Here is a 27,987-nt window from a genome sequence, read left to right on the forward strand (position 1 = left end):
ATTTGCCTGCAATGCAGGAGACCTGGGTTCAATTCCTGGGTTGGGAAGATCTCCTGGAGGAGGGGATAGCAACCCACTCCAGTATTCTTGCCTGGAGAATCCCATGGACAGAGGGGCCTGGTGGGCTACAGTCCATGGGGTTGCAAAGTTTGACACGACTGAGCAACTAAGCACAGCACAGTATGTTTGTCAGTTAATATTTGCTCACATACCCAATAATTCTAGATAAAACACATTTCACTCAGTCCCTTCTTCCTTGGTGGCCATTTTTATACCTCAAGATCCACTCTCTTGGCTACAGTTAAGTGGACTAGGACTGAGAATTGATAGTAAGAAGAGTACAGTCAATAGATGGGCTCAATAGCAGCCTGTGACTTGTTCTGTTGTAAACAGGTGAATTAGGTCAATCAGATTCTCGCTCTTGGGAGTCTGAACTGGAAAGCACAGTCCGTTAACAGTAAGCATAGCAGCCGAAAGGATGCTGTGAGGTAGTTGCTACACTGATGTCATGTACAAAAGGAGGTTATGAGGAAGCAAAAACTGGATAAACAGAGGAAACCACATAGCAGAGATGAATGATGTGGATAAGGAGAGAGAACAGTGACGCTAAGAAAGCTAATTTAGCTATTGGTGGAGAAAGAAGTTAGCCAGCTCTTAAAGCTGATTCTGGGCCAGTTCCTGTATCATTACAACAAATTGCCTTTACCCAAAATAAATTAAGTGTATCTTTTTTTCCTTGCCTAACCAATCCATGTGCTAATAAACATACATGATTCAATTTTGTCTTGCAATCACAATTTATTCTGATGATTATTTTGAATACTTCCTTGTTAAGAAATATGCAAAAATATGAAGATGAAATAAAGTTTTACTAGAATCTATGTCTTTTAATACTTTACCATTGCATTAGTGTCTGATAAATTTATGGTGGCAGTCATGCCTGAGAGATTTAAAAGATTGTTTTTGTTTCATTGTAAATAAGCTACAGAAAAGCAGCTTGTTTTCTGCAACAAATCGTGAAAGTACAGGGCACCAATTTTTGAAGTGAGCCTTGGGCAGATGTTAGGAATGCAGTAATGTGTTGAGGAATATATGTTCATTTAAGAATGGCACCGAGTCTGGATAAGGACATTAGAGCAGTCAAACAGATGTAGGGATTGTATTAAAGGTGCTGATGGTGTAACTTGAAATGTCCTGGGTGGCCATTTTCACTTTTCTATTTCATCAGGAAATTATCATAGCTTAATAATGTATTTTTAATTGTTATCCAGGAAAGGTAATTTATTTTCTGTAGATAGCAGTCAGAATTTGAAAATAAGAGGTATGTTACATTTAAGATAGCTCTAAGAATATGTTGTAGTTTTGTTTTACTTGATAAGTATATTGCAAAAATATATTTTAAAAAGGGAAACAGGCTTCTATGAAAGCACTTGTACATAGGTGTAAAGGCAGGCTGCTATCAAAAGATATATTCTGACTGTAAGACCGGGGATATGCATATATTTATATTTTTCAGCATCCTGGAGGTGATTTAAAGGATATTATGTACTGTGGTTTGGAAATGTAAATTGTTCTGTCTTCTCTAAAGATGGCTTATCTTTTCAAAAATCTTTCATTCACAATATTTATTACTGATTTTATCATATCTGATTTATGTTATTTTCATAAATTGTTTCTTAGGGTAAAATTGTACTTGGTTAAATAGTAATTTAAAATCTGTCTTCCAAGACTATAGCAGAACTGTGCTGGAATGACATATTTTTTGAAGTGTGTTTTACTTGAGGACTATCATATTTCTGAAACTGGCAGTTCTAAATGAAATAACTGTTTAAACTTCTTTGCCGGGAGAGAGTTTACCTGGTAAGAAAATATTGGAACTAGCAAAGAAGGAAGATGTTTTCATTTATATTTCATTATAGCTACAAAAAATGTGTTTTGGTATTTTAGAAATATATATATTTTTTTCTTTGTTGCCTTCTCTGAAGTTTGAGTCACTTGCTCACATTATGGAGTTAACCCTATGGAATTTTTGGTCCATTTAATTCCCTATAACTGATGAAAATTGGGAAGGACAAATGTACCAACTTTTTGAAATTATATATTAATTGGTTTTTTTTTTAAGTCAGGAGAAAATCCAGATATTATACTCTGAAAACTGCCATTTTAATGGTGGTAAAATAATAATATAGTATTTTTGCTTTTATTATTACCTGTATATAAAAAGTCAGAAAATAAAGAATCCATTTCTGTAACTACTGTATTGAAAAAATTTTATGAAATTATTTGACTAAAGAAAATATTTTTACCAAGTGGAAACTTTTATCATGTGACTTTTAGAAGTATTGGACTAGACAAAATTTAGACTATTTTTTCGTATATTATTTCTGCTATTTCTTGGTAATGAAGTTGTGAAATTATTTTCAAGAATAAGGACCTTTTTAGAAATGCTGTGGAGAACTAGTGATGACTATAACATATAATCTATGAATATTATCTATTTTGAGTTCTGTTTTACCCATCTTTTGATGTATATATTATTACCATCAACATGTGCTTATGAAAAAATAAAAATAGCCATATTTGTAGATATTTCAATATGTGAATTCTTTATATGATTTGAATTCTTTATATAATTTGATCATTACAAAAATGTATTGACTTGGTGGGGCATATATATTCCCACAAGCTGAAAAAGGAATATTTAAATAGTATACCTGCAAATTTCAGTTCCTAAAACTAGAGGCAATCCAATGTCTTGGGTTCAGATGCAGTACTCTTTTCCTATAGAGGTCACTGTCTCTTAACAAGGAATAAAGGCACATTCAGGTAAAGTACTTATTTTCTTGGCTTGAGAGTAATGTAAATAAAAAATGAACTAAGAACTACCCAAAATAAAGGTATTTTAATGTCATTAAATAGTGGAAAGAGCAATGCAGTACAGATCATATATTAACACTCATTTTTAAGTTGATGAAGATCAAGCTTCATTAAAGTCCTACACTATTACATAAAATTAAAATGTCTTGGGTACAGCAACAAACATTTGACTTAGTATTGAAATTGTGTTGATAATCTTTTACTAGTTTGAATTTTCAGCCCTTTATGTCTAAAATTCTGAGAATTAACTGCTATTACTGGTTCTATAATTAATCCTAAATAGGTAAGGTATAGGAGGTAGATGAGTTAAAGTTTCCTTTTAATTGAACACAGTCCTTTATTTGCCATAAATATGTTTCCTAAGTTACAAGGCAAAAAAGTATCTTGAATAAGAATTCTACTCTTTGATGAATTAGAACATTTAGTTGAGAGCCAGTTCCAAGAAAAAGTTCAGAGAGAATTTTATTTTTAGAGGACTCATCTCCCCGTTAACAAGAATAATGAAATGAGTGAATCATATAATGCAATTGGAGCCTGGTCCTGGCAATTATGCAGCCATTTACCCCTCAGTGACAACTTGGGAGCTAGAGCTTCAGCACATTCTGGGTGTTGATTTCCTACAGGGGCATGTTTATGTTGTAGATGAAGCACAGGCTGCTTGGAAGGCTTCAGATGGTTCTATTGGGTTGAGGATTAATGAGGTTAAATTAACTCAGTCACTTAATGCACATTTTATTGAGGTTCAAGCTGTTCAGACTGTTGCTGTTAATATGAGTAACTCAGAATGTTGCCAGTTAAATGTAAGTTACACATCAGGGATGGCAGGGTCATTAGTGACAGAAAGAAAGCAATTTTATTTGGTCATGACATTTATCATAAAGGCATTCTTATGTTTACATAATACATATATATATTTAAAATATTATGTAAAAGATATTTATAACTATCTTTAAAAACATAAGAATGCCTATATGATATGTATGTGAAATATATATGTGTATGTATTCTTATATATATATATGTAATATATATATATAATATTTACTCCAAAACGTCATTTATTTAGGGGTATTGTTGTTATCTCAGATAGAATTATGAGCTTACCTTTAAATATTTTTGTGCTGATTTTAGAGAACAAAGTGTTCACATGAGAAATAAAAGTGAAATGAACAAAATTTCCTTCCCTCATCAGCTGTGCATATGAGGAACATCTTGGATAGCTGTTTTGTTCTAAACCCTATGATATCATAAACCTGAAAAGCTCCTATGTTGAGAAGATTTAGTCAGACCCATGATGTAACACCTGAGTATCTATTCATTCACTAATTTATTCACTCATTGTTTTTTGACCATCTGATATATGCTACCACTTGTACTAATGCTGAGGATAGATAGTTCTAGCTCCCTTACATTTAGTATGTTTATTAGCCTCTTCATTTAAATATGCATATCTTATGTTATCAAGGGCTTTATGACTTCCCGTGGAGCTTTCGCAGGTGTACTACTGGCTTTAAAATAATGATTTCTAGTTGCTCATAAAGTAAATAAGCCCCCTAGGTGATGGAATCTAATATTCACATAAATTGCTCCATTTTTACCCTAGGCAAAAAAGTAAGCTTAGAACAACATAAATGACAACACCCTCCTCTACCAAAGGGCCCCACACAGATGCTTTACTGTCTTTTTGTGCAAGTATTATAATGCTCTCATAATATATAGAATCTCATGACTTATTCCACTTCCTATAGGCTGAGTTTTCACTTGAAATGTCTGTTTTACTCTCAGGACATGCATAAGGACATTGGAAAAAATAATCCAGAGTACATCTGCCAAAAGAACACACACATGCACACACTGAATAAAGAGTTCATGGCAAGGCTCCAGGAGTCTAAGCGCATACTTGCCTAGAAAAACTGGTGCACCCTATGTTGCCACTTCTCTCTACCCCTGGCACAACACTCCCCTGGTTTGGAAGCAGGGCTTTGGCATCCCTACTGAGAACAGGGCACTGAGAAGTGATTGCTAGAGGGAAGAACCATTACAGTTGCCAGCCACCACTGCAGTTTTATGGTTCTTTTTATTTTTCTACTGCTCTTTTCTGATAATTCTCCAGCTTAAAGGCACAAATGGTATTTATTTAATACAACAGATTCTTTTTAACTGCCAAGTGCTTTTTTAGGCTTTTTAACTTGACTCTGACCCTTCAGATATTTGGGAGTGGGGAACAGAAGAAGGGCTAAAGGTCATATAAAATCACAGTGATACAAACCTGTATTTAGTGTCAAAGCCAAGACATACATACGCCATGGCTCTGAGATTATAGGTACTCAATGTATTTTAGTTTCCTTTTTGCTGGTCTTCCATATCTGCATGGAGTAGGCTAGGTGTATATAGACCTTTGAAATAGCCAGAGGTGTTTGTCTTTAACTTGGCTTGCTATCAGAAATTACTGAAATTAATTTCCCTAAGAAAATAACACCATTGGTATAAAAGGAAAATTTTGGAAATTAACTACTTTTATGATATATATGTGATGTTATATAACCCAAATTTAAAATATGCCTGGAGGTGTTTATTGCGGAGTTATTTTTTGTCACATCTATATGCCTAAACATGATGTACTCTGCATATAGGTTAAATAAGCATAGTGACAATATATAGCGTTGATGTACTTCTTTCCCAATTTTGAACCAGTCCATCATTCCATGTCTGTTTCTAATTGTTGCTTCTTGACTTGCATACAGGTTTCTGAGGAGGCAGGTAAGGTGCTCTGGTATTCCCATCTCTTTCAGAATTTTCCAGTTTGTTGTGATCCACACAGTCAGAGGCTTTAACATAGTCAATGAAGCAGAAGTAGATGTTTTTCTGGAATTCTCTTGCTTTTTCTATGATCCAATGGATGGTTGCAATTTGATCTCTGGTTCCTCTGCTTTTCTAAATCCAGCTTGTATATCTGGAAGTTCTCGGTCCATGTATTGTTGAAGCTTGGAGAATTTTGAGCATTAATTTGCTAGCTTGTTAATTGAGTGCAATTGTGTGGTAGTTTGAACATCCTTTGGCATTGTCTTTCTTTGGGATTGGAATGAAAACTGACCTTATTCAGTCCTGAGGCTACTACTGAGTTTTCTAAATTTGCTGGTGTATTGAGTGCTTATTTAACTTATATGCAGAGTACGTCATGAGAAATGGCAGGCTGGATGAAGCCCAAGCTGGAATCACGATTTCCAGAAGAAATATCAATAACCTCAGGTATGCAGATAACACCACCCTTATGGCAAAAAGTGAAGAGGAACTAAAGAGCCTTTTGATGAAGCTGAAAAGGAAGAGTGAGAAAGCTAGCTTAAAACTCAACATTCAAAAATTAAGATCATGCAAGCAACTTCTGCAGCTGAATTCCAGAAAAATAAACGACCCAATCAAAAAATGGGCCAAAGAACTAAACAGACATTTCTCCAAAGAAGACATACAGATGGCTAACAAACACATGAAAAGATGCTCAACATCACTCATTATTAGAGAAATGCAAATCAAAACCACAATGAGGTATCATTTCACACCAGTCAGAATGGCTGCTATCCAAAAGTCTACAAGCAATAAATGCTGGAGAAGGTGTGGAGAAAAGAGAACCCTCTTACACTGTTGGTGGGAATGCAAACTAGTACAGCCACTATGGAGAACAGTGTGGAGATTCCTTAAAAAACTGGGAATAGAACTGCCATATGACCCAGCAATCCCACTGCTGGGCATACACACCGAGGAAACCAGAATTGAAAGAGACGCGTGTACCCCAATGTTCATCGCAGCACTGTTTACAATAGCCAGGACATGGAAGAAACCTAGATGTCCATCAGCAGACGAATGGATAAGGAAGCAGTGGTACATATACACAATGGAATATTACTCAGCCATTAAAAAAAATACATTTGAATCGGTTCTACTGAGATGGATGAAACTGGAGCCCATTATACAGAGTGAAGTAAGCCAGAAAGAAAAACAATACAGTATACTAATGCATATATATGGAATTTGAAAGATGGTAACGATAACCCTATATGCGAGACAGAATAAGAGACACAGATGCATAGAACAATCTTATGGACTCTGAGGGAGAAAGTGAGGGTGGGACGTTCTGGGAGAATAGCATTGAAATATGTATATTATCATATGTGAAACAGAACACCATTCCATGTTCGATGCATGAGGCAAATGCTCAGGGCTGGGGCAATGGGATGACCCAGAGGGATGGGATGGGGAGGGAGGTGGGTGGGGGGTCCAGGAGGGGGAACACATGTAAACCCATGGTTGATTCTTGTCAATGTATGGCAAAAACTATTACAATATTGTAAAATAATTAGCCCCCAACTAAAATAAATAAATGTATTAAAAAAAAATTAAGATCATGGCATCTGGTCCCATTACTTCATGGCAAATAAATGAGGAAACAGTGTAAATAATAACAGACTTTATTTTCTTGGGCTCCCCAATCACTGCAGATAGTGACTGCAGCCATGAAGTTAAAAGACACTTTATCCTTTGAAGAAAAGCTATGACCAAACTAGACAGCATATTAAAAAGCAGAGACATTACTTTGCAGACAAAGGTCCCTCTAGTCAAAGCTATGGTTTTTCCAGTAGTCATGTATGGATGTGAGAGTTGGACCATGAAGAAGGCTGAGCATCAAAGAATTGATGCTTTTGAACTGTGGTGTTGGAGAAGACTCTTGAGAGTCCCTTGGATTGCAAGGAGATCAAACCAGTCAATCCTAAAGGAAATCAACCCTGAGTGTTCATTGGAAAGACTGATGCTGAAGCTGAAGCTCCAGTACTTTGGTCACCTGATGCAAAGAGCTGATTCATTGGAAAATACCCTGATGCTGCGCAAGACTGAAAGCAGGAGGAGAAGGGGACGACAGAGGACGAGTTGGTTGGATGGCATAAACCATCTATGAGTTTGAGTAAGCTCCAGGAGATGGTGAAGGACAGGGAAGCCTGGCATGCTGCAGTCCATGGGGTCATAGAGAGTCAGACATGACTGAGTGACTGAATAACAATAATATGCCTAAATGGGTTGATTATTCATTAAAAATGAAAAAAATGTATTTTTTGAAGGTTGGGCATTAGAATTTTTTAAAACAACATATACTATAAAGTTAAGATAAAAGAATTCTAAAAGAAAAATGTACAGAGATTGGTGAAAGTTGGACTTTCAGAGTATGATGGAAGGAAATGAACACGCTAGAAATGTGCTCATATGGTCAGTTTTTAGAATAAAATATTAACGCATTTTAAAAACATGACAATGATAGACATGATATCTCTTCAGTATACTGAAATTAATACTATAAAGAAATTTCAGACACATCAAGATCTGGGAACAAGGTCAGCAGATTTATAAGCCTATTTTATCTTGACATGACAGAAATACCCTTTGTTTAATACAGAGCTGAAACAAAGCTTTGAAAGAAATGGCACATTTTCTTTGATATCTCAGTATGCTTCCTATGAAAATATATCAACATGGGAATTAATTTTTCCCTTATCATATAAAATACATTGTATCTTATATGTATAGATATATATGTATGTGCGTGTGTGTGTTAGTTGCTCAGTCGTGTCCAACTCCTTGCAACCCCATGGACTGTAGCCCACCAGGCTTCTTTGTCCATGGGATTCCACAGGCAAGAATACTGGAGTGGGTTGCCATTTCCTTCTCTATATATATGTATACTTGTCCTTTATTATTCAAGTAATATTTATGAGCTTATTATTTTTCTCATTGTAGGAGAGTTAAGGAATGAGAGCAGGGGGTTTTGTTAAAAAATAATTTAATTGAAAAGAATAAAAGAGTATATGGAAAACAAACTTGGAAGAAGTAGAGTATTTAGTGTCAGTTAAGTCCAAAATCTTTATGGCTTAGGTTTCAGACTATATTACCTGTCTTCCACTTTGTTTTCCAGCCACGTCTCCTATATTATCTTGCTACAGTAAGCTGAATTGCTCATGTCAGTTGTCATTAACACAAAAGCGAAAAGAATTTGGCAAGAATTTCAGCTGATAATTTTTAGAGCTACAACTTAAGATCCGTGGTAAAATATTTGAATGATGCATAGGACACCCTAAAGCTGAAAGCTACTATATTCTAGTTTAGGTAGAATTGCCTTATTATGTGCTGAGGTAATGCCAAACTATGAAGATAAATGTGTACTGGGTATTTTCAGTAGACAGTCTGATGTGTTCTGCAGTTGTATTGATGATAGAATCTTGGCACAATAAAGTCTAAACACAAGGGAGGGAAGTGATAATATACTAAATGCAAATCATAGATTGAAAACAAATTGTCTTGGTAGTTCTTTCTCCATATAATCTCAGATTTTTAGTTGATTTTGACATTTTATGGGTATACATTTTACAATTGGGTTTCAAATAGCCATTATCTTTGTTTTTATCTCCTGTCCTCAAGAGTTAAAACTAAAATAGAATCATATTATAAAAGAGAGCACAAGATCAAGACTCTGGAGTATTAATCATGACACTGGTACTAAGAAATTAGTTAAGAGGAACAGAATAAAAGCTCTAAAAATATGATTCAAATTTGGAACTTAAAATATCTTCAGAGTTTAATTCCTGTGTTCAGGAATGGTAAAATACCAGGTGTCAAAATGTAAATTTTTCTAGGCTGATTTACTTTGTTAGAGAAATGTCAAGTCATCATTTTCATTCATTCCTTCATTAATTAAACTGATAAATACATATATTGAGTCCCTGCTTTGTGCCAGGCACTCTGCTAGGCCTTGGGGTAAGTAATAAATAATAAATAGTAAATAAGTTCCAAACAAGAAGTAGAGTCGTGGATGTAGAAAACAAACAGGGTTCCCAGGAGATAAGGGAGGGTGGATAAATTGGGAGATGGGGACTGACATACACACACTAATATGTATAAAATAAATAACTAATAAGAATCTACTGTATACCACAGGGAACTCTATTTAATACTCTGTAATGGCCTATATGGGAAAAGAATCTCAAAAAGCATGGATATATGTGCATGTATAACTGATTCACTTTGCTGTATGCCTAAAGCTAACACAACATTGTAAATTAACTTATACGCCAATAAAAATTTAAAACAATAGTAAGTAATAAGTAAAAGTATACATGTGAGAATTCTTATGGATGAAAGATTGGAGGTATAGAGAGAGTTGACTGATACTCTGTGCCAGGAAAATCTTCCCTAAGTATGTGACATTTGAGTTTCTGCTTAATGATAAATAAGAATCAACTGAGTGCACAGTCTTGGCTGAAGGAAATGCAGCATGCATTGTGGGTTAAGTTTTGTTTCCTAAAAGATGTATGAAGTCCTCATTCCAGTATTTCATAAAAGGACCTTTTTGGAAATAGGATCATTGCAGATACAATTAGTTGTTAAGATGAGGTCTTTCTGGAATAGGATGAGCCCTTAATCCAGTATTACTGGTACTCAAATAAGAGGAGGAAGGACACAGAGACACAGACACACAAGTAAAAATTCTGTGTGATGGCGGAAGCAGAGACTGAAGTGCTGTAGTTGCAAACCAAGAAGAACCACAGCTCCTGGCAACCACCAGACTCTTGGAAGAGGCCAGAAAGAGCCTGTCCTAATTTACAACTGCTTGGCTAGCTGAATTATTAATAACATCTACTTTCACTCTCAAAAGCACTCTGGTTTGCATGATAAGCTAAATGATTACTCTGGTTATAACTGATTAGTTGCTTCACTTAGAACTTGAAGGAAAAAAAAATATGCCTCTTGGACCTAAAAATTATTTTGAGCTGAAGGTAATTAAGAAGTTGCAAATTCAGGAAAAGCTCTCTCCACCTTCTCCTTTTTTTGCCTAAAGGTAGAATGAGTCTAGACACTTATCAGCCCAGGTAGGCAGCAGAGGAGTCTACAGACAAACCTTACTCCATCAGTTTCCTCTCTTATATTTATCTTGTCATATTTTGCCACCAGTGGAAGCCTAAAACCGCTTTCTTTTATCCTGTCATTTCTCCACAAATTTATTGTTCTGTGTTGAAGATACTATGTAAGCTGGGGTACTAAACCACTTCTTTGAGTGGCTTATTCACTGGTTTCTCCCAGGTGTATGTGTTCGTAAACATTTGTTTTTCTCTTGTTAATCAGTCTCTCATTATGGGGGCCCCAGCTGAGAACTCAGAAGGGGTAGAAGGAAAAGGACTTTATCCTCTCTTATAACTCTTTCCAAATTGTCATTTTTTATGCTTTGTAGAAGAGATGTATTTTTTCTTTCCCAGGACTCATTCCTTTCTTTCTCACCAGTTGAGTCTCAGTTTTTCTTTGAAGAGTTTACACAACTTCACTTTCATTTATGTGGGTTGATTCAAGGGTAGATTTCTATGGGCTTTACTTTATTGTTAAGTCCTATTCCATTGAGCACAGTGGTTGGATTAGGGTGGGTTACATGACACATTTAGGGATATTGAGAGACTCTGAATTCCAGGACCTTGTATGGGAGGAAAAAAGACTCATGATGAACTGTTAGTATGTGAGAACTAGAACTATCAGTCATAAGGGGATAATTTGAAGCTTGTGTTGGTGGGAGATAAGAGACAGTGTGTGGTTTAAGGATAAAGGATGCCAGTGAGGGGTGAGTAGAGAGTGAAAGAGAAACTGGTATTATGGCAACATTGTTTGAGCCACTGGATCATGACTAGCCTGAATCTAGAACTGCTACTGGAATTTTATTCATGTGAATTAAAATTTATCCCTTATCGTTTAAGCTAGCTTGACTCAAGTTTTGTCAGTTATAAAATGTTAAGTCCTAAGTGTAGGTTCTTCTTCCATAATTGATGTTATGTTGTACTAGTGAACGTATATCTCCTGGGGTGGTAGGGGTGGGGAAGTGGGTGGATGTTAAGTAGAGTTTGTTGTCTGTTGAATGAAGGCAAAAGATAAAATATTATGCTTCTGCATTTTTCCCCTCTAGTTGCAGATTGAGAAGGGAGACTTGTAATTTAAGGAGTCTTCAAATTAACTGTATTTTGAAAGGAATAAAGATGGCAATCATGAAGAGCCATGCATGCAGAGATATAGCAAGATGGACAAAGTTACTCACGCAGCATCTTTAGGGTGCTCATCCTTTGACATCATGGACGTTTGGTTCATTTTTAGATCATTACTTGTGCCTTTTTTTTTTTTAAACAATATTACAATAAATGCCATTTAATTAACCATAAAAACATATCCAGACTACTTATGCCTTATTGTTTACTCATTTTTAAAGATATGGACTCCATCTCTATCATCTCAGTGTCTTTTCTTATAGTATTTAACCAGTTTGATCAATTTGGAAACTTAAATATATTCTCTAGGTCCTACCAGAGCATCTAGTCCTGCTTATGTTACATTTCCCTGAATAGGAGTGATTTTGAAGATCTGATTCTGGGATTTCTGCATCAGGAATCTATTTACCTTGTATCAGAGGCCTTCAGCCACTATGTTAGGTACACATGTGGCTGATAGTAATGAGGGTGCAAGATTTATTTCCCATTCTTTACCTTTTGCATTTCAAGGTAGTATGGGTTTTATTATTATAATTTAGACAAATGCTACACACAGGCTGGATAATTGAGGAACATGTAATGAAGACAATATTTATAAGGTTTAGTGAAAGCAGTTTACCCTGAGGCTTGTACAAGCAGTAAGCCTTTAAAGATACTGGGGTGAGGGTGGAAGTGGGAGTGGTTACTAGAACCTGAAGTCTCAGCGATGTTGTACACCTTACATTTAATGGGTACATTTATACAATATATTAAAACCGGCAGTCTTAGTCATTTGAAGGGAATATAAGGAAATCTCTTTGAAAACTAAGAAAATAAGGTTTTTTGATTTATAAAATCAGATTTCTTTAATTGATGAGAGAGCTTGAGAGAGGAGAGGGTGTTAGGGAGAGGGAAGGAGGGATGGATTGCTCTGATTCATAAAGTCTTAAAGTACCTTGACATTATGGGCATATATTATTTCAAAAGGTATGCATATAAAGAGGATGTTATTTGCTAGTGGGATAGCATATTTTACGTTATATTTTAGCTTAGCCCCACTTGGTTTACCCAAAGTTGAACTTTAACAACCTTAAGTCTAAAAACAAATTCTAACTCTATTCTTCTTCCTCTTTTAGCATTTTGCAGTATTTATTTCTGCTGGATTATCTAATTTCACCATGTTAGTTTATGAGTTGTATTTTGTAGAATTCAACCCATTGTGTGCTTTCTTTGAGCTATTTAGTGCATAGTATCTTTATATTTTTATATCTTTAGAGGATTACTGTAAAGGCCCCTCTTCAGCCAATATTCTGGGTATGTTTTTTAGACTTCTGTTTAAAAAATGTGAATCTACTTTTTCCCTGTTTATTGTGCCATTCTTTGTTCAAGTATTTCTCTCCATCAAAAGATGCATTATTTATCCAGCAACTATCTAAACATATTTAATATGTGCTGAGACCTATGAGAAACATTGGTAATGCACAAGTATTCATTGTCAACATGGGAAAACTCTGTTCTACTATACAGAATGCAAATCTCTAGAGCAGATCTATTTTAAACTATAATGTTGTTCAGTCACTATGTCCGACTCTTTACATCACCATGGACTGCAGCACACCAGGCTTTCCTGTTCTTCACTATCTCCCAGAGCTTGCTCAAACTCATGTCCATTGAGTCAGCGATGCCATCCAACCATCTCATCCTCTGTCACCACCTTTCTCCTTTTGCCTTTAATTTTTCCCTGCATCAGATTCTTTTCCAATGAGTCACTCTTCACATCAGGCAGCCAAAGTATTAGAGTTTCAGCTTCAGCATTAGTCCTTCCAATGAATATTCAGGGTTGATTTCTTTTAGGATGGACTGGTTTGATCTCCTTGCTGCCCAAGGGACTCTCAAGAGTCTTCTCCAGCACCATAATTTGATAGCATCAATTCTTCAGTGCTCAGCCTTCTTTATGGTCCAACTCTCACATCTGTATCTGACTACTGGAAAAGCCATAGCTTTGACTATACTTACTTTTGTCAGCAAAGTGATGTCTCTGCTTTTTAATATGCTATCTAGGTTTATCATAGCTTTCCTTCCAAGGAGCAAGCTTCTTTTAATTTCATGGCTGCAGTCACCGTCCACAGTCATTTTGGAGCCCAAGAAAATAAAATCTGTCACTGTTTCCTCTTTTTCCTCATCTATTTGTCATGAAGTGATGGGACTGTGTACCACGATCTCAGGTTTTTGGATGTTGAGTTTTAAGTCAGCTTTTTCACTCTCTGCTTTCAGCTTCATCAAGAGGTTCTTCAGTTCCTCTTTACTTTCTTCCATTAGAGCGGTATCATCTGTATATCTGAGATTGTTGATATCTCTCCTGGCAATCTTGATTCCAGTTTGTGATTCATCCAGCCCAGAATTTCTCATGATGTACTCTTCATGTAAGTTAAACAAGCAGGGTGACAATACACAGCCTGGATGTACTCCTTCCCAGTTTGGAACCAGTCTGTTGTTCCATGTCTGGTTCTAACTATTGCTTATTGACCTGAATACAGGTTTCTCAGGAGAAAGGTAAGGTGATGGTATTCCCATCTCTTTAAGAATTTTCCACAGTTTGTTGTGATCCGCACAAAGGCTTTAGTGTAGTCAATAAAGCAGAAGCAGATGTTTTTCTGGAATTCTCTTGCTTTTTTGATGATCCAATGGATGTTGGCAATTTGATCTCTGGTTCCTCTGCCTTTTCTAAATCCAGCTTGTACATCTGGAAGTTCTTGGTTCACATACTGCTGAAGCCTAGCTTGAAGGATTTTTAGCATTACTTTTCTAGCACGTGAAATGAGTGAAACTGTGTTGTAGTTTGAACATTCTTTGGCATTGCCCTTCTCTGGGATTGTAATGAAGACTGACTTTTTCATTATAGTTTGTTTGCCCTGAATCGCCTCCGGCCAAACAAGCTATAATGAATTAAGCCTATCCATAGTAGAAATTGTCAGTGTCCTGCTTATAACCCTTCAGTCCACTTGAGAGTTCACAGGGAAACAAACATGCTAAATACTGCTGTCCCCTGTATTCTTCTAACCAGGAGGTAGGAGCTGTCATGATAAGCAGTTATTGTAGTCAAAGAGGAATAGGGGTTGGTGAAGAAATGCCTCAGCATCTCAGTAGGCAAATTGTGAGATGCATTCTACTGGGCTCTCTGTGAGGTCCCCACAGAAACTGAGCCCCAGTTGTCACATCAGCAACTAACATTCTTTATTGACTTTCCTCTTTGTTCTCCTCTCTTGCCGATTCCTATACATTGTTCATTGGGACCATTTACCAAAGAGACCACTTGCAACTTCAGTGTTGTCTAAGGATCTGCTTTTGAAAATCCACACTAAGATATTTAAATTATAAAGTTTTGGTATTTCTGTTTTCAGGTGTTTTTTTCTTTTGATTATTTTTTGATTATATTTTTTACTAGAACATCTTAGAAATGAGCTGTTTTGTTGGCTCTTTGAAAATAATTTTTTTCATTATGTGACTCAAGGCTTCTTCCTGCCCTTGGCAAATTGAAAAATGAGTGTCCCTGAAGGACCAACAGTCACCAAAGATAAAGTATCACTTAACAGTTTGTGCCCCCACCATATTTCTGCCTCAGGCAAGTGCCAGAATGGTTGAGCCAATTATCTGGATTTCTGAAATAATAAAGCTGATAGTTTTATAAGATTGCATATCAATATGGATTTGTTTTTCTAGACCCTGTTTACTAGTCCCATTTCAGATTTTGTTCTAATAGTAGACTTCTTTCGATACCAACTCTTTTATCCTTATTTGTTCTCTTTTTGGAATATTTGACTCATTAGAAGGGACCATAGATAGTTTTACTTCTTTTCAATGAGACAGAAAGTGTGATGTGTATTACAAAATATACTTTCTTTAAATCTTTGCAAAATTTTATAGATGGTTCCATATACTCATAAACATATTCACATATATTTAGTACTGACATATATAAAACATATGTGTATATATAAAACATATGTAGCCACACATGAAATAGAAAGGAGTAAATACAAGGAAAATAATAAAGAAATATGAAGAATGTAACAGTTTCAGTTTCAATTTTCTGTCATTAATGCCTGCAGTTAGAATTGGCCTTAAGTATAATTATGGGAAGACTATTGAAATGCCTATTTTAACCTCAAATATCTTCTTCCTCAATTCCATCAAGTGGCTTAAAACTCTTATGAGTATCTTATAATTTAGAACTTATTAAAAACATCTTAAACATCTTATCAGTATCTTTTTGGATATTATTAATAAAAAAGTATGTGATAAAGTTCCAAGAAAATAACACTTCCTTGTATTTCCTCCAAAAGAACAAACAGGTTATATAAAATTATATATGCTTATCATTTTAAATACATTCTGATAAATGTAATTTCAGTATCTGCAGGTTCAGGATTAGCTAGTTAATGTGTTAGCAGGAGCAAAATAGAATGACATGCTCACTAGTCCCCGTTTCTGAGAGGTCAAGGCTATCCTTGCAGCTGAGGGAGGTGGTGTAAATGTCAGAAACTTGACATGGGGTCAGTACAATATATTTCAGAGTTGAAGGCAGTTGAGTGAGTAGAATAATTCCAGAGATTCAAAAAAACTGAAAAGAAGATTGGAAGATAAAAGTATCATAAATTATTGACAACAAATCTATTACACATTTGTTTCCAGGACCAAACCTGATGAAAGACTAAAGTAATCACTTATAAGGGGAGTGACTATAGTGAAGACAAGGAAATATGAAATGTTGGGACTCATGATGATAGGAATTCTTTGTTTTTTCAAAACTCTCTTCTTTTTAACCTACAACCTATTTTTCCTTTTCTCCTTTCCCTCGCTCATTCCTATTCCTCTTACTCCTTCTTTCTTTCCATTCATCTCTCCCGCATCCTCTCTTCCTTTCTTTCTTTCATATACATTTTCGTATTAGTTTATCATTTTTAATTTTCAGTTCAGTTCAGTCTCAGTCGTGTCTGACCATTTGCAACCCCAAGGACTGCAGCACGCCAGGTTTCCCTGTCCATCACCAACTCCTGGAGCTTACTCAAACTCATGTCCATCGAGTCAGTGATGCCAGCCAACCATCTCATCCTCTGTCATCCCCTTCCCCTCCTGCTTTCAATCTTCCCCAACATTAGGGTCTTTTCCAATGAATAAGTTCTTCATATCAGGTGGCTAAAGTATTGGAGTTTCAGCTTCAGCATCAGTCTTTCCAATGAATATTCAGGACTGATTTCCTTCAGGATTGACTAGTTTGATCTCCTTTCAGTCCAAGAAACTCTCAAGAGTCTTCTGCAACACCTCAGTTCAAAAGCATCAAATCTTTGGTGTTCAGCTTACTTTATAGTCCAGCTCTCACATCCATACATGACTACTGGAAAAACCATAGCTCTGACTCGATGGACCTTTGTTGGCAAAGTAATGTCTCTGTTTTTTAATATGCTGTCTAGGTTGGTCATAGCTTTTCTTTCAAGGAGAAAGCATCTTTTAATTTCATGGCTGCAGTCACCATCTGCAGTGAATTTGGAGCCCAAGAAAATAGTCTGTCACTGTTTCCATTGTTTTATATATTTGCATTGAAGTGATGGGACCAGATGTCATGATATTAGTTTTTTGAATGTTTTAAGTTTTAAGCTGACTTTTTCACTCTCCTCTTTCACTTTCATCAAGAAGCTCATTAGTTCTTCTTCACTTTCTGCCATAAGGATGGTGTCATCTACATATTCGAGATTATTGATATTTCTCCTGGCAATCTTGATGCCAGCTTGTGCTTCATCCAGCCCAGCATTTCACATGATATACTCTGCATATAAGTTAAATATGAAGGGTGACAATATATGGTCTTGAAGTACTCCTTTCCAATTTGAAACCAGTCTGTGTTTCCATGTCCAGTTCTAACTGTTTCTTCTTGACCTGCATACAGGTTTCTCAGGAGGCAGGTAAGGTGGTCTGGTATTCCCATCTCTTTCAGAATTTTCCACAGTTGGTTGTGATCTAAACAGTTAAAGGCTTTGGCGTAATCACTAAAGCAGAGGTAGATGTGTTTCTGGTTCAGTTCAGTTCAGTCGCTCAGTCGTGTCTGACTCTGCGACCCCATGAATCGCAGCATGCCAGGCCTCCCTGTCCATCACCAACTCCCGGAGTTTACCCTAACCCATGTCCATCAAGTCGGTGATACCATCTAACCATCTCATCCTCTGTCGTCCCCTTCTCCTCCTGCCCTCAATCTTTCCCAGCATCAGGGTCTTTTCAAATGAGTCCGCTCTTTGCATCAGGTGGCCAAAGTATTGGAGATTCAGCTTCAACATCAGTCCTTCCAATGAACACCCAGGACTGATCTCCTTTAGGATGGACTGGTTGGATCTCCTTGAAGTCCAAAGGACTCTCAAGAGTCTTCTCCAACAACACAGTTCAAAAGCATCAATTCTTTGGTGCTCAGCTTTCTTTATAGTCTAGCTCTCATATCCATACATGACCACTGGAAAAACCATAGACTTGACTAGACAGACCTTTGTTGGCTACGTAATGTCTCTGCTTTTTAATATGCTGTCTAGGTTGGTCATAACTTTCCTTCCAAGGAGTTAGCGTCTTTTAGTTTCATTGTTTCTGGTATTCTCTTGCTTTTTTGATGATCCAGTGGATGTGGCAATTTGATCTCTGGTTTCTCTGCCTTTTGCAAATCCCGCTTGAACATCTGGAAGTTCATGGTTCATGTACTGTTGAAGTCTGGCTTGGAGAATTTTGAGCATTATTTTGCTAGTATTTGAGATGAGAGCAATTGTGCGGTAGTTTGAACATTCTTTGACATTGCCTTTCTTTGGGATTGGAATGAAAACTGACCTTTTCCAGTCCTGTGGCCACTGCAAAGTTTTCAAAATTTGCTTGCATGTTGAGTACAACACTTTCACAGCATCATCTTTTAGGATTTGAAATAACTCAACTGGAATTCCATCAACTCCACTAGCTTTGTGTGTAGCTATGCTTCCTAGGGCCCACTTGACTTCTCAATCCAGGATGTCTGGCTCTAGGTGAGTTATCACACCATCGTGGTTATCTGGGTCATGAAGATATTTTTTGCATAGTTCTTCTGTGTATTCTTGCCACCTCTTCTTAATATCTTCTGCTTCTGTTAGGTCCATACCATTTCTGTCCTTTATTGAGCCCATCTTTGCATGAAATGTTCCCTTGGTTTCTCTAATTTTCTTCAAAAGATCTCTAGTCTTTCCCATTCTCTTGTTTTCCTCTATTTCTTTACAGTGATCACTGAGGAAGTCTTTCTTCTCTCTCCTTGCTTTTCTTTGGAACTCTGCATTCAAATTATTATATCTTTCCTTTTCTCCTTTGCCTTCATATCTCTTCTTTCCACAGCTATTTGTAAGGCCTCCTCAAATAACCTTTGCCTTTTTGTATTTCTCTGTCTTGGGGATGACATTGATTACTGCCTCCTGTACAACTTTATGAACTTCTGTCCATAGTTCTTCAGGCTCTCTGTCTATCAGATCTAATCCTTTGAATCTATTTATCACCTCCACTGTATAACTGTAAGGAATTTGATTTAGGTCATAGCTGAATGGTCTAGTGTTTTCCCTACTTTCTTCAACTTACATCTGAATTTGGCAATAAGAAGTTCATGATCTGAGTCACAGTCAGCTCCTGGTCTTGTTTTTGCTGACCATATAGAGCTTCTCCATATTTGGCTGCAAAGCATATAATCAATCTGATTTCTGTATTGACCATCTGGTGATGTCCATGTGTAGAGTCTTCTCTTGTGTTGTTGGAAAAGGGTGTTTGCTACGACCAGTGCATTCTCTTGGCAAAACTCTGTTAGCCTTTGACCTGCTTCATTTTGTACTCCAAGGCCAAATTTGCCTCCAGGTATCTCTTGACTTCCTACTTTTGCATTACAACCCCCTATGATCAATAGGAAATCTTTTTTTGGCGTTATTTCTAAAAGTTCTTGTAGGTATTCATAGAACCTTTCAACTTCAGCTTCTTCAGCATTACTGCCTTGGACATAGACTTGAATTACTGTGATACTGAATGGTTTGTCCTGGGAATGAACAGAAACCATTCTGTCATTTTTGAGATTGCACTTTAGTACTGCATTTTGGACTCTTGTTGACTATGAGGGCTACTCCATTTTTTCTAAGGGATTCTTGCCCACAGTAGATACAATGCTTATCTGAATTAAATTTGCTCATTCCATTCCATTTTTAATTTTAACAAATACAAAAAGTCCATAGAGACAACTGGAAATTTAAAGATGCCATGCATCCATAAAAGGTGCAATACAATTTTATCTGATCAATTGTCTAATAGTTATTCCCAATTTCAATGAAAGGACTTAAGAAATCACAGATAATAATAAACATTACACAAAGAAAATCCAAAGTTTATAGTAAACCTATGACAAGATTTTGGGAGCAATTGTCATTAATGGCATGACTAGTGGAATTTGTCCATGTTTTCTGTGGTTTACTGCCAGGACAGAGCAAATCTGAAAGTTCCAAGGGAAGTGTGACTATAGTTTTTCTGATGCCGGTAGAAAAAATTCATAGTTTTAATAAATGAAAACTTCTTTCTCCTGCATGAATATTATTTTTCTGAGCTAGAAAAGTAAAAACTGTAATGTTGCATTTGATATTAATGCTTTAAAAATCTATATCTTTTAAAAAGAATGTCTTTAAGGGAAATAATGATGTGCGAGAACAACAATTATCTATAGACAGACCGGAGATTAAGTCTCCTCAAGTAATGTGGTGTAGTTGGGAGCTGAGGTTTAAACTGTGTCTTTTCATATGCCCGTTTATTCTAAGTATTGGATAACCAGTAGGTGGGTATAGGAGATGAACACAGTTTAGAGTTACATCAACACTCTTGGCGGATGCTCCAAGAGATAGCAGGACTTGGGTTGAAAACTGAGCATATCGATCTGTCATCCTACACTAGATTGTGAAGTATGGTTCAACCAGGCCTCATATTATCAATGATCAGGGCCAAAGACAGTGTGCACACTTTTCATTAGCAAACCCTGAATATAAATAGAAGTCTCCTCATTCAAGGGAACAGAAAGATGTACTGACAACGGGTGTGGTTGTGTTTTGGCTGTATAACAAACCACTGCGAAAGCTTAGTAACTTAAAAAAACCCACAATTTTATTATTTCTTGTGACCTGTTGTTGACTCGAATCTGTGTGCTGTGTGTTGGCTGGGGCTTGACTGGGCTTGAATACTGAAAATTGTTCACTCCCATGCCTGCCAATCAATGATAACTATTAATCCTTTCTCTTTACTTGTATAATAATTCTACAACTTTGGTGACTTGATCCCACTCCTGGCTTCATGGGAAGGTCTTTCTCCTTGTCAGTGATTGGTTTAGGCCTAAGCCAGTCAGTTCATAGCTTCTTCATTGATCATGGTGACTAGTTCAGGGATGGTTTAATAAAAGTGACTTTGACTACTTTTATTTGATGGTTGTAGGAAACAATTTTCTATACCTTTCTTTGGATGAGTCTTTGCTTGGTGACTGTAAACATCTCATAACCATTGGGAAAGTCAAACCAAGTGGGGAGCCAACCAAGAGATTGGTGTAAAGCTGAACAAGTGCAGAGAAATGAAGCTGGAGCCCTGATCAAACATTGCCTAAATCTCCCCTGTCTATAAACATTTCAGGAACTAAAATGAGACACTAAATCCACTCATTTATTTAAACTAGTGTGGGTTAGGTTTTCTGCCACTTGCAAGAGAAAGCATTCAAACAAACAGACACAGCTAAAAAATTGACCCCAAAAGGGATGAATAAAAGGATGAGTATAGTTGTGCTTATTTAAAGGAAAATCAATCAATCAATCAATCAACCAACTAACCAGCCAATCAGTGTTTATAAATGTAAATCAGTGGATCAACAAAAAATTAGAAAAATAATAAGAAGGGTGATATGATAAATGCAGATATAAATGCAGAGGCATTTAGGTATTTGTATCTTAGGAAAGGATAAGCATGGCAGTAACAATAAGGATAACAAAGATTATTTAAGTGTGTACTGTGCTTTCTATTCTAAGAGTTTTGTGTGTTTTAACTCTTTTAGTCTTTAAAAAAAAAAACCACTGTAACCACCATATTAATGCTTATTTGAATAACAAGGAATATGAGACAAAAGGCAGTGTAGTTACTTATATAAGTCATGGCAACAGAATCCATATTTTATTATATGTAATTTAGCAAAAATACTTTGAAATTTTTGTGAATGGAGAGATGTTCTTGACTTATTTATATTGCTGAAATCAGTTCAAGAAGAAAAGGAAAACTAAGACTAATAATTGAGAAATTTGAAGTTACTAAAATATTATTTCCCAAAAGACTATGGAATCAGATGATTTTATTGGCAAGTTATTATAGAAAACAGATAATCCATTTACAAAGTCACTTGATTTAGCCTATAATGTTACCATAATCCTGTTGTCCAAAGCTGATATCACACAACAATGATAGGGTGTTTTATGAATTCAGCCACAACTGTCCTAAATGAAATATTTTCATGTCATGTTCAACTTTACCTTTAAATGAATTGCCTGTACCAAATGTTACACTTTTTCTCCTCTATCTAGGTTATGTCAGTCTTATTTTACTTTCTTATTACTCTGTATTAAAATAGGTTTTCAGTTTTAAGATCATCTTCTTACATTTCTGAAATGTAATCTGCCTTGATTTTGAGTGGTGCCCTTCACTGTTATTGGACTGACATGATTTGTTGTTCACCAAGTCATTGTTGTTATTACCCTGCCTCCTGCACTTTCTAGAGCTTTGCAAATTGCTTGTGGAGGATCTGTTCTACTATTGGGAAAGATGTTGACATTAAAGTAAATTGATATCTAATTTCAAAAGTGTTGTCCTATCCTGAAAGTGAGTGTTAGTCATTCAGTCAGGTCCAACTCTTTGTGACCCATGGACTGTAGTCCGCCAGGTTCGTCCGTCCATGGAATTCTCCAGGCAAGAATATTGGAAAGGGTTGCCATTTCTTTCTCCAAGGATCTTCCTGACCCAGGGACTGAATCTGGGTCTCCTGCATTGCTGGCAGATTATTTACTGTTTGAGCCATATCCTACACCTCATCAACTGCTCACCTTCCACCTTCCTCAGTCCCTTAGAAAGGAAGATGTATACATCACTTGTTTCAGTCCCTTGAAACATATACATCTTATAGCTGTTAACATTTTAGTAAAATCCTTAGTCAACTGAAGTCATGTCTAAGTCACAGTAGTTCATATCTCAAAGTGTCTGGCATTTTGAAGTAATTTTGGACCCTCTTCCTCTGTCTTTTGTTACATCAAAGACATTTGGCACAAATTTCAATATTTTTAGTAATTGGGACTGACCCTAGGTAGTTTTGGGGGGAAAATACACTTGAAAATCTTTCTTGTATTTGACCATATGAGATGAAATATTTATTGTCACAATCCCTACCCATTCACCTTGGCGTGAAGGAATGATCTTGTGCAAAATTGTTAAAAGCAGCATTTTCTAGCCCAAAGATGAGCATTTTTGTTCTTTATATTACTATATGTTCCATGAAAAGAATAATTCAGCTCACAACTCAAACAGTCACACAAGTACTTTCTCTTAAGGCCAACATCATATTATTAATTTTTAATTGAAGTATAGTTGATTTATAATGTGTTAATTACTGCTGTATATCAAAGTGATTCAGTTGTATATATAACTGAATATATATACATTCTTTTTTATATTCTTTTCCATTATGATTTATCACAGGATATTGAATGCAATTCTCTGTACTATACAGTAGGACCTTGTGGTTTATCCATTCTCTCTATAAAAGTGTACATCTGCTAATCCCAACTTCCTACTGTATCCTTCCCCCAACCCCTCCCCTTTGTCAACTACCAGTCTGTTCTCTATGTCCATGATTCTGTTTCTGTTTTATAGATAGGGTCACTTGTGTCATATTTTAGTGTCCACATATAAGTGATACCATATGGTGTTTGTCTTTCTCTTTTTGACTTCACTTAGTATGATAATTTCTAGTTGCATCCATGTTGCTGCAAGTGGCATTATTTTGTTCTTTTCTAATCACTGCAGATGGTGATTGCAGCCATGAAATTAAGGATGCTTACTCCTTGGGAGGAAAGTTATGACCAACCTAGATAGCATATTAAAAAGCAGAGACATTACTTTGTCAACAAAGGTCCATCTAGTCCAAGCTATGGTTTTTCCAGTAGTCATGTATGTATGAGAGAGTAGGACTGTGAAGAGAGCTGAGCGCCAAAAAGTTGATGCTTTTGAACTGTGGTGTTGGAGAAGACTCTTGAGAGTCACTTGGATGGCAAGGAGATCCAACCAGTCCATCCTAAAGGAGATCAGTCCTGGGTGTTCATTGGAAGGACTGATGTTGAAGCTGAAACTCCAATACTTTTGCTACCTGATGCAAAGTGTTGACTCATTGGAAAAGACCCTAATGCTAGGAAGGATTGGGAGCAGGAGGAGAAGGGGACGACAGAGGGTGAGATGGCTGGATGGCATCACCGACTCGATGGACATGGGTTTGGGTAGACTCCGGGAGTTGGTGGTGGACAGGGAGGCCTGGCGTGCTGCAATTCATGGGGTCGCAAAGAGTCGTACACGACTGAGCAACTGAACTGAACTGAATGACTGAACTGAACTGAATGACTGTTAGTATTCCATTGTACATATGTACCACATCTTCTTTATCGTTTCATATGTTGATGGATATTTAGGTTATTTCACGTCTTAGCTAGATCCACACAGTCGAAGGCTTTAGTGTAGTCAATGAAGCAGAAGTAGATATTTTTCTGGAATTTCCTTGCTTTTTCTATGATCCAGCAGATGTTGGCAATTTTATCTCTGGCTCCTCTGCCTTTTCTAAATCCAGCTTATATATCTGGAAGTTTTTGGTTCACATACTGTTGAAGCCTAGCTTGAAGAATTTTGGATATTACCTTGCTAGCATGTGAAATGAGGGCAATTGTGTCATAGTTTGAACATTCTTTGGCATTTCCTTTCTTCAGGATTGTAATGAAAATTGACCTTTTCCAGTCCTGTGGCCACTGCTGAGTTTTCCAAATTTGCTGACATATTGAGTGCAGCACTTTAACAGCATAATCTTTTATGCTGTTAAATTAACATAGGGGTGCATGTGTATTTTTGAATTACACTTTTGTCTGAATATATTTCCAGGAATGGAATTTCTGGATCATATAATAATTCTATTTTTGTTTTCTGAGGAACCTCCATACTGTTTTCCAAAGAGGCTGCACCAATTTACCTTCCTACCAACAGTGTAGGAAGGTTCCTCTTTCTCCATACCCTCTCTAGCATTTATTTGTAGAGTTTTTAATGATGGCCATTTTGACTGGTGCATGATTTCTCATTGTAGTTTTCATTTGCATTTTTCTAATAATAAGTGATGTTGAGAATCTTTTACATGTGTTTGTTGGCCATTTGTATATCTTCTTTGTAAAAATGTCTATTTAGGTCTTCTGCCCATTTTTGGATTGCATTCTTTGTTTTTTTTTATTTTTGAGTTGTATGAGCTGTTTGTATGTTTTGGAAATTAAGCCCCTGTTGGATCATTTGCAAATATTATCTTCTATTCTGTAGGTTGTCTTTTCACTTTGCTTATGATTTCCACTGCTGTGCAAAAGCTTGTAAGTTTGATTAGGTCCCATTTGTTTATTTTTGTTTTTGTTTTTTTCCATTGTCTTGGGAGACTGGCCTAAGAAAACACTGGTATGATTTATGTCAGGGAATGTGTTGTTTCTGTTCTCGTCTAGGAATTCTTTGGTGTCATGTCTTATGTTTAAGTCTTTAAGCCATTTTGAGTTTGTTTTGTGTATGGTAAGAGGATGTGTTTTAACCTCATTAGTTAACATGGGGTTGTCCGACTTTCCCAGTAGCACTTGTTGAAGAGACTATCTTTCTCCCATTGTGTATTCTTATTAAGTCTAACATTACAGAGCGGTTATTGGCTAAACATTTTCTGTCTTGCTTGGCACCTGCCCCTTTCCTGGCCTTTCAGCTAGAGAGAGCAGGCTTTTCTGGAGCTCTTTTGATATATGCCTGTTGGTGTTTCCAGGTTGCTCATTTCTCCAGAACCTAGTCTGGGATATGTAAAACACAAAGAGGACAAAACCCTGGAAAGTCACTGCCACATCCCTTTTTGGGTCCTGAGGCCCCTAGCCCATCTGTCTCCTTTTCACTTTTCAGCATCTCATATTTGTTTTGTACATTATCTGCAGGGAGTATAGCTGTTAATAGTGGGAAGAGTAGGAACAGTGAAGTTGTGTCTTGTTATTTGTGATGGTTATTTCTATAAAGTCACCATGAACACTGAATTAGCAAATGCTCAACAGGAACTTTCCTACAGGAAATTCAGGGTTAGGGTTCTGTGAGCCTCTGGTCTCAGTATTTTCATCAACTGATCCATACACAAACTTGTGTGATATGTAATGTCAGATTACTTAATATATATTGTTGATGCAATAACATTCAGCTCAGGGCCAACAGTGCTATAATTCAGGTCTGAATAGAGCTTATCTAACACATGTGTTTTCTGCATAAAGTACATCATGGCTTTCTTGAACCTAGGAACACTAGACAGCACCAACAGTATATCTGGGGACCATTTTAAGCAGTGAAATAAGCAACATAAAGCATAAAAATGCAAAAAAAAAAGTACGCTAAATAGTTTGTGAAAAATAATTTGTTCATAGTGTGAGAGCTAATACAAGAAGTCAGAGCCTCATCTTGTTTCATCTCAGTTGGGAATGTGTACCATGGGTGATTCAAACTTTTGACTGCTCTGCACATGTCTACAAATGACTGTGTAAGCACCATGAGTATTGATTTTTGAGTTACAAATAAATTTTAGAGTGTAAGTCAATTCATAAATACAAAATTGGTGAATAATGTGGATTGGCTGAAAATCTACTCTGTCTTTCCGTAAGTGAAAGTCAACTCTCACTTTTATAATTTTATATTTACATTTAGGTCTTTAGACTGAATTTTCGATGTTGTGACTTTATTCTTTTCTATAGAGAGTCAGATGACTCAACACCTTATCATGAAGAACCATCTTTGATAGACATTTCAAGTTGTTCTCTAATTTCTTTATCTCTTTTTTTTCTTTAGTAGTAAGAGCTTTATTTTTAGTTGAATAGATAGCTGATTAGAGCAAGACTACATTTTGCAGTCTTTGGATTAAAATTCTTTAGATTTTTACTTAAAGTAACATGCAGCCACCTTCATCCATTCCTCTTTTGTGTTGGTAGAAATGTGCATGTGTTCTTGGAGCTTTAGCATCTGTCTTGGCATAAGTGAGAAGCATGTGCTGAGCACACCAGAGCAGCAAGATATTAATAGGAAAGCCTGAGTCTCTCCTGATTTGATGAAGATCCTGTGTAAGTTTTTTACTAAGTTCCTTTCATGTATAAGAATAATTAGATTTTATCCTATTAAAGCCACAGTTGTTTTGGATTTTGTCACTTGCAGTCAAACCTAAGCTGACACTCTATCCTGTATGTAATGAATAAAACAAAAGAAAAAAATGCTATTATACTAAACTCCACTATATATATATATATATACACACACACACACACACACATATAGTGTAGTTCCTTAACCTGCTATATTGTTACATTCATAATTCTGTGTCTTCACAACTCTGATACTGTTTAAGAGCCTTTATACATTCGCATACTTTTTTTCTAATCTAGAATAAATTTCACATAATATTCTTTCTCAATATGTCTTTGACTAGACTTGTGGATTTTACTTTCATAAATTTTCGAATCAATTTAACTAATTTTTAGAAGAATTGAAGGATATATATTCTTATATCAGGAAACCATATGCTCACCTAACAGAGAGATGAGATTTTGATTAGATTACATCAGATTGATAAATTCAATTACAATAAATTAACAGCTTGACAATTAAAATTTTTCCCACTCAATAAATGTACTGCTTTATTTGTTGGGGCCTTATTTTTGTCCTTAAGTAAAGTATTATA

The 27,987-nt window shown here is 36.2% G+C and overlaps 1 long non-coding RNA gene across 1 annotated transcript in view; it reads left to right on the forward strand.

Moving 5' to 3' along the window:
- The window catches only part of LOC145542383 (uncharacterized), a 158,441-nt gene that overhangs the window by 27,626 nt on the left and 102,828 nt on the right, over window positions 1-27,987 (forward strand). Inside the window, exon 2 of the long non-coding RNA XR_014079820.1 lies at window positions 27,245-27,373. This is a non-coding gene — a long non-coding RNA (uncharacterized LOC145542383). The remainder of the gene's footprint in view (window positions 1-27,244; window positions 27,374-27,987) is intronic.

Source organism: Giraffa tippelskirchi, chromosome 3, assembly GCF_054371585.1.
Source record: "Giraffa tippelskirchi isolate mGirTip1 chromosome 3, T2T-mGirTip1v1.2.pri, whole genome shotgun sequence".
NCBI classification, from domain to species: domain Eukaryota; kingdom Metazoa; phylum Chordata; class Mammalia; order Artiodactyla; family Giraffidae; genus Giraffa; species Giraffa tippelskirchi.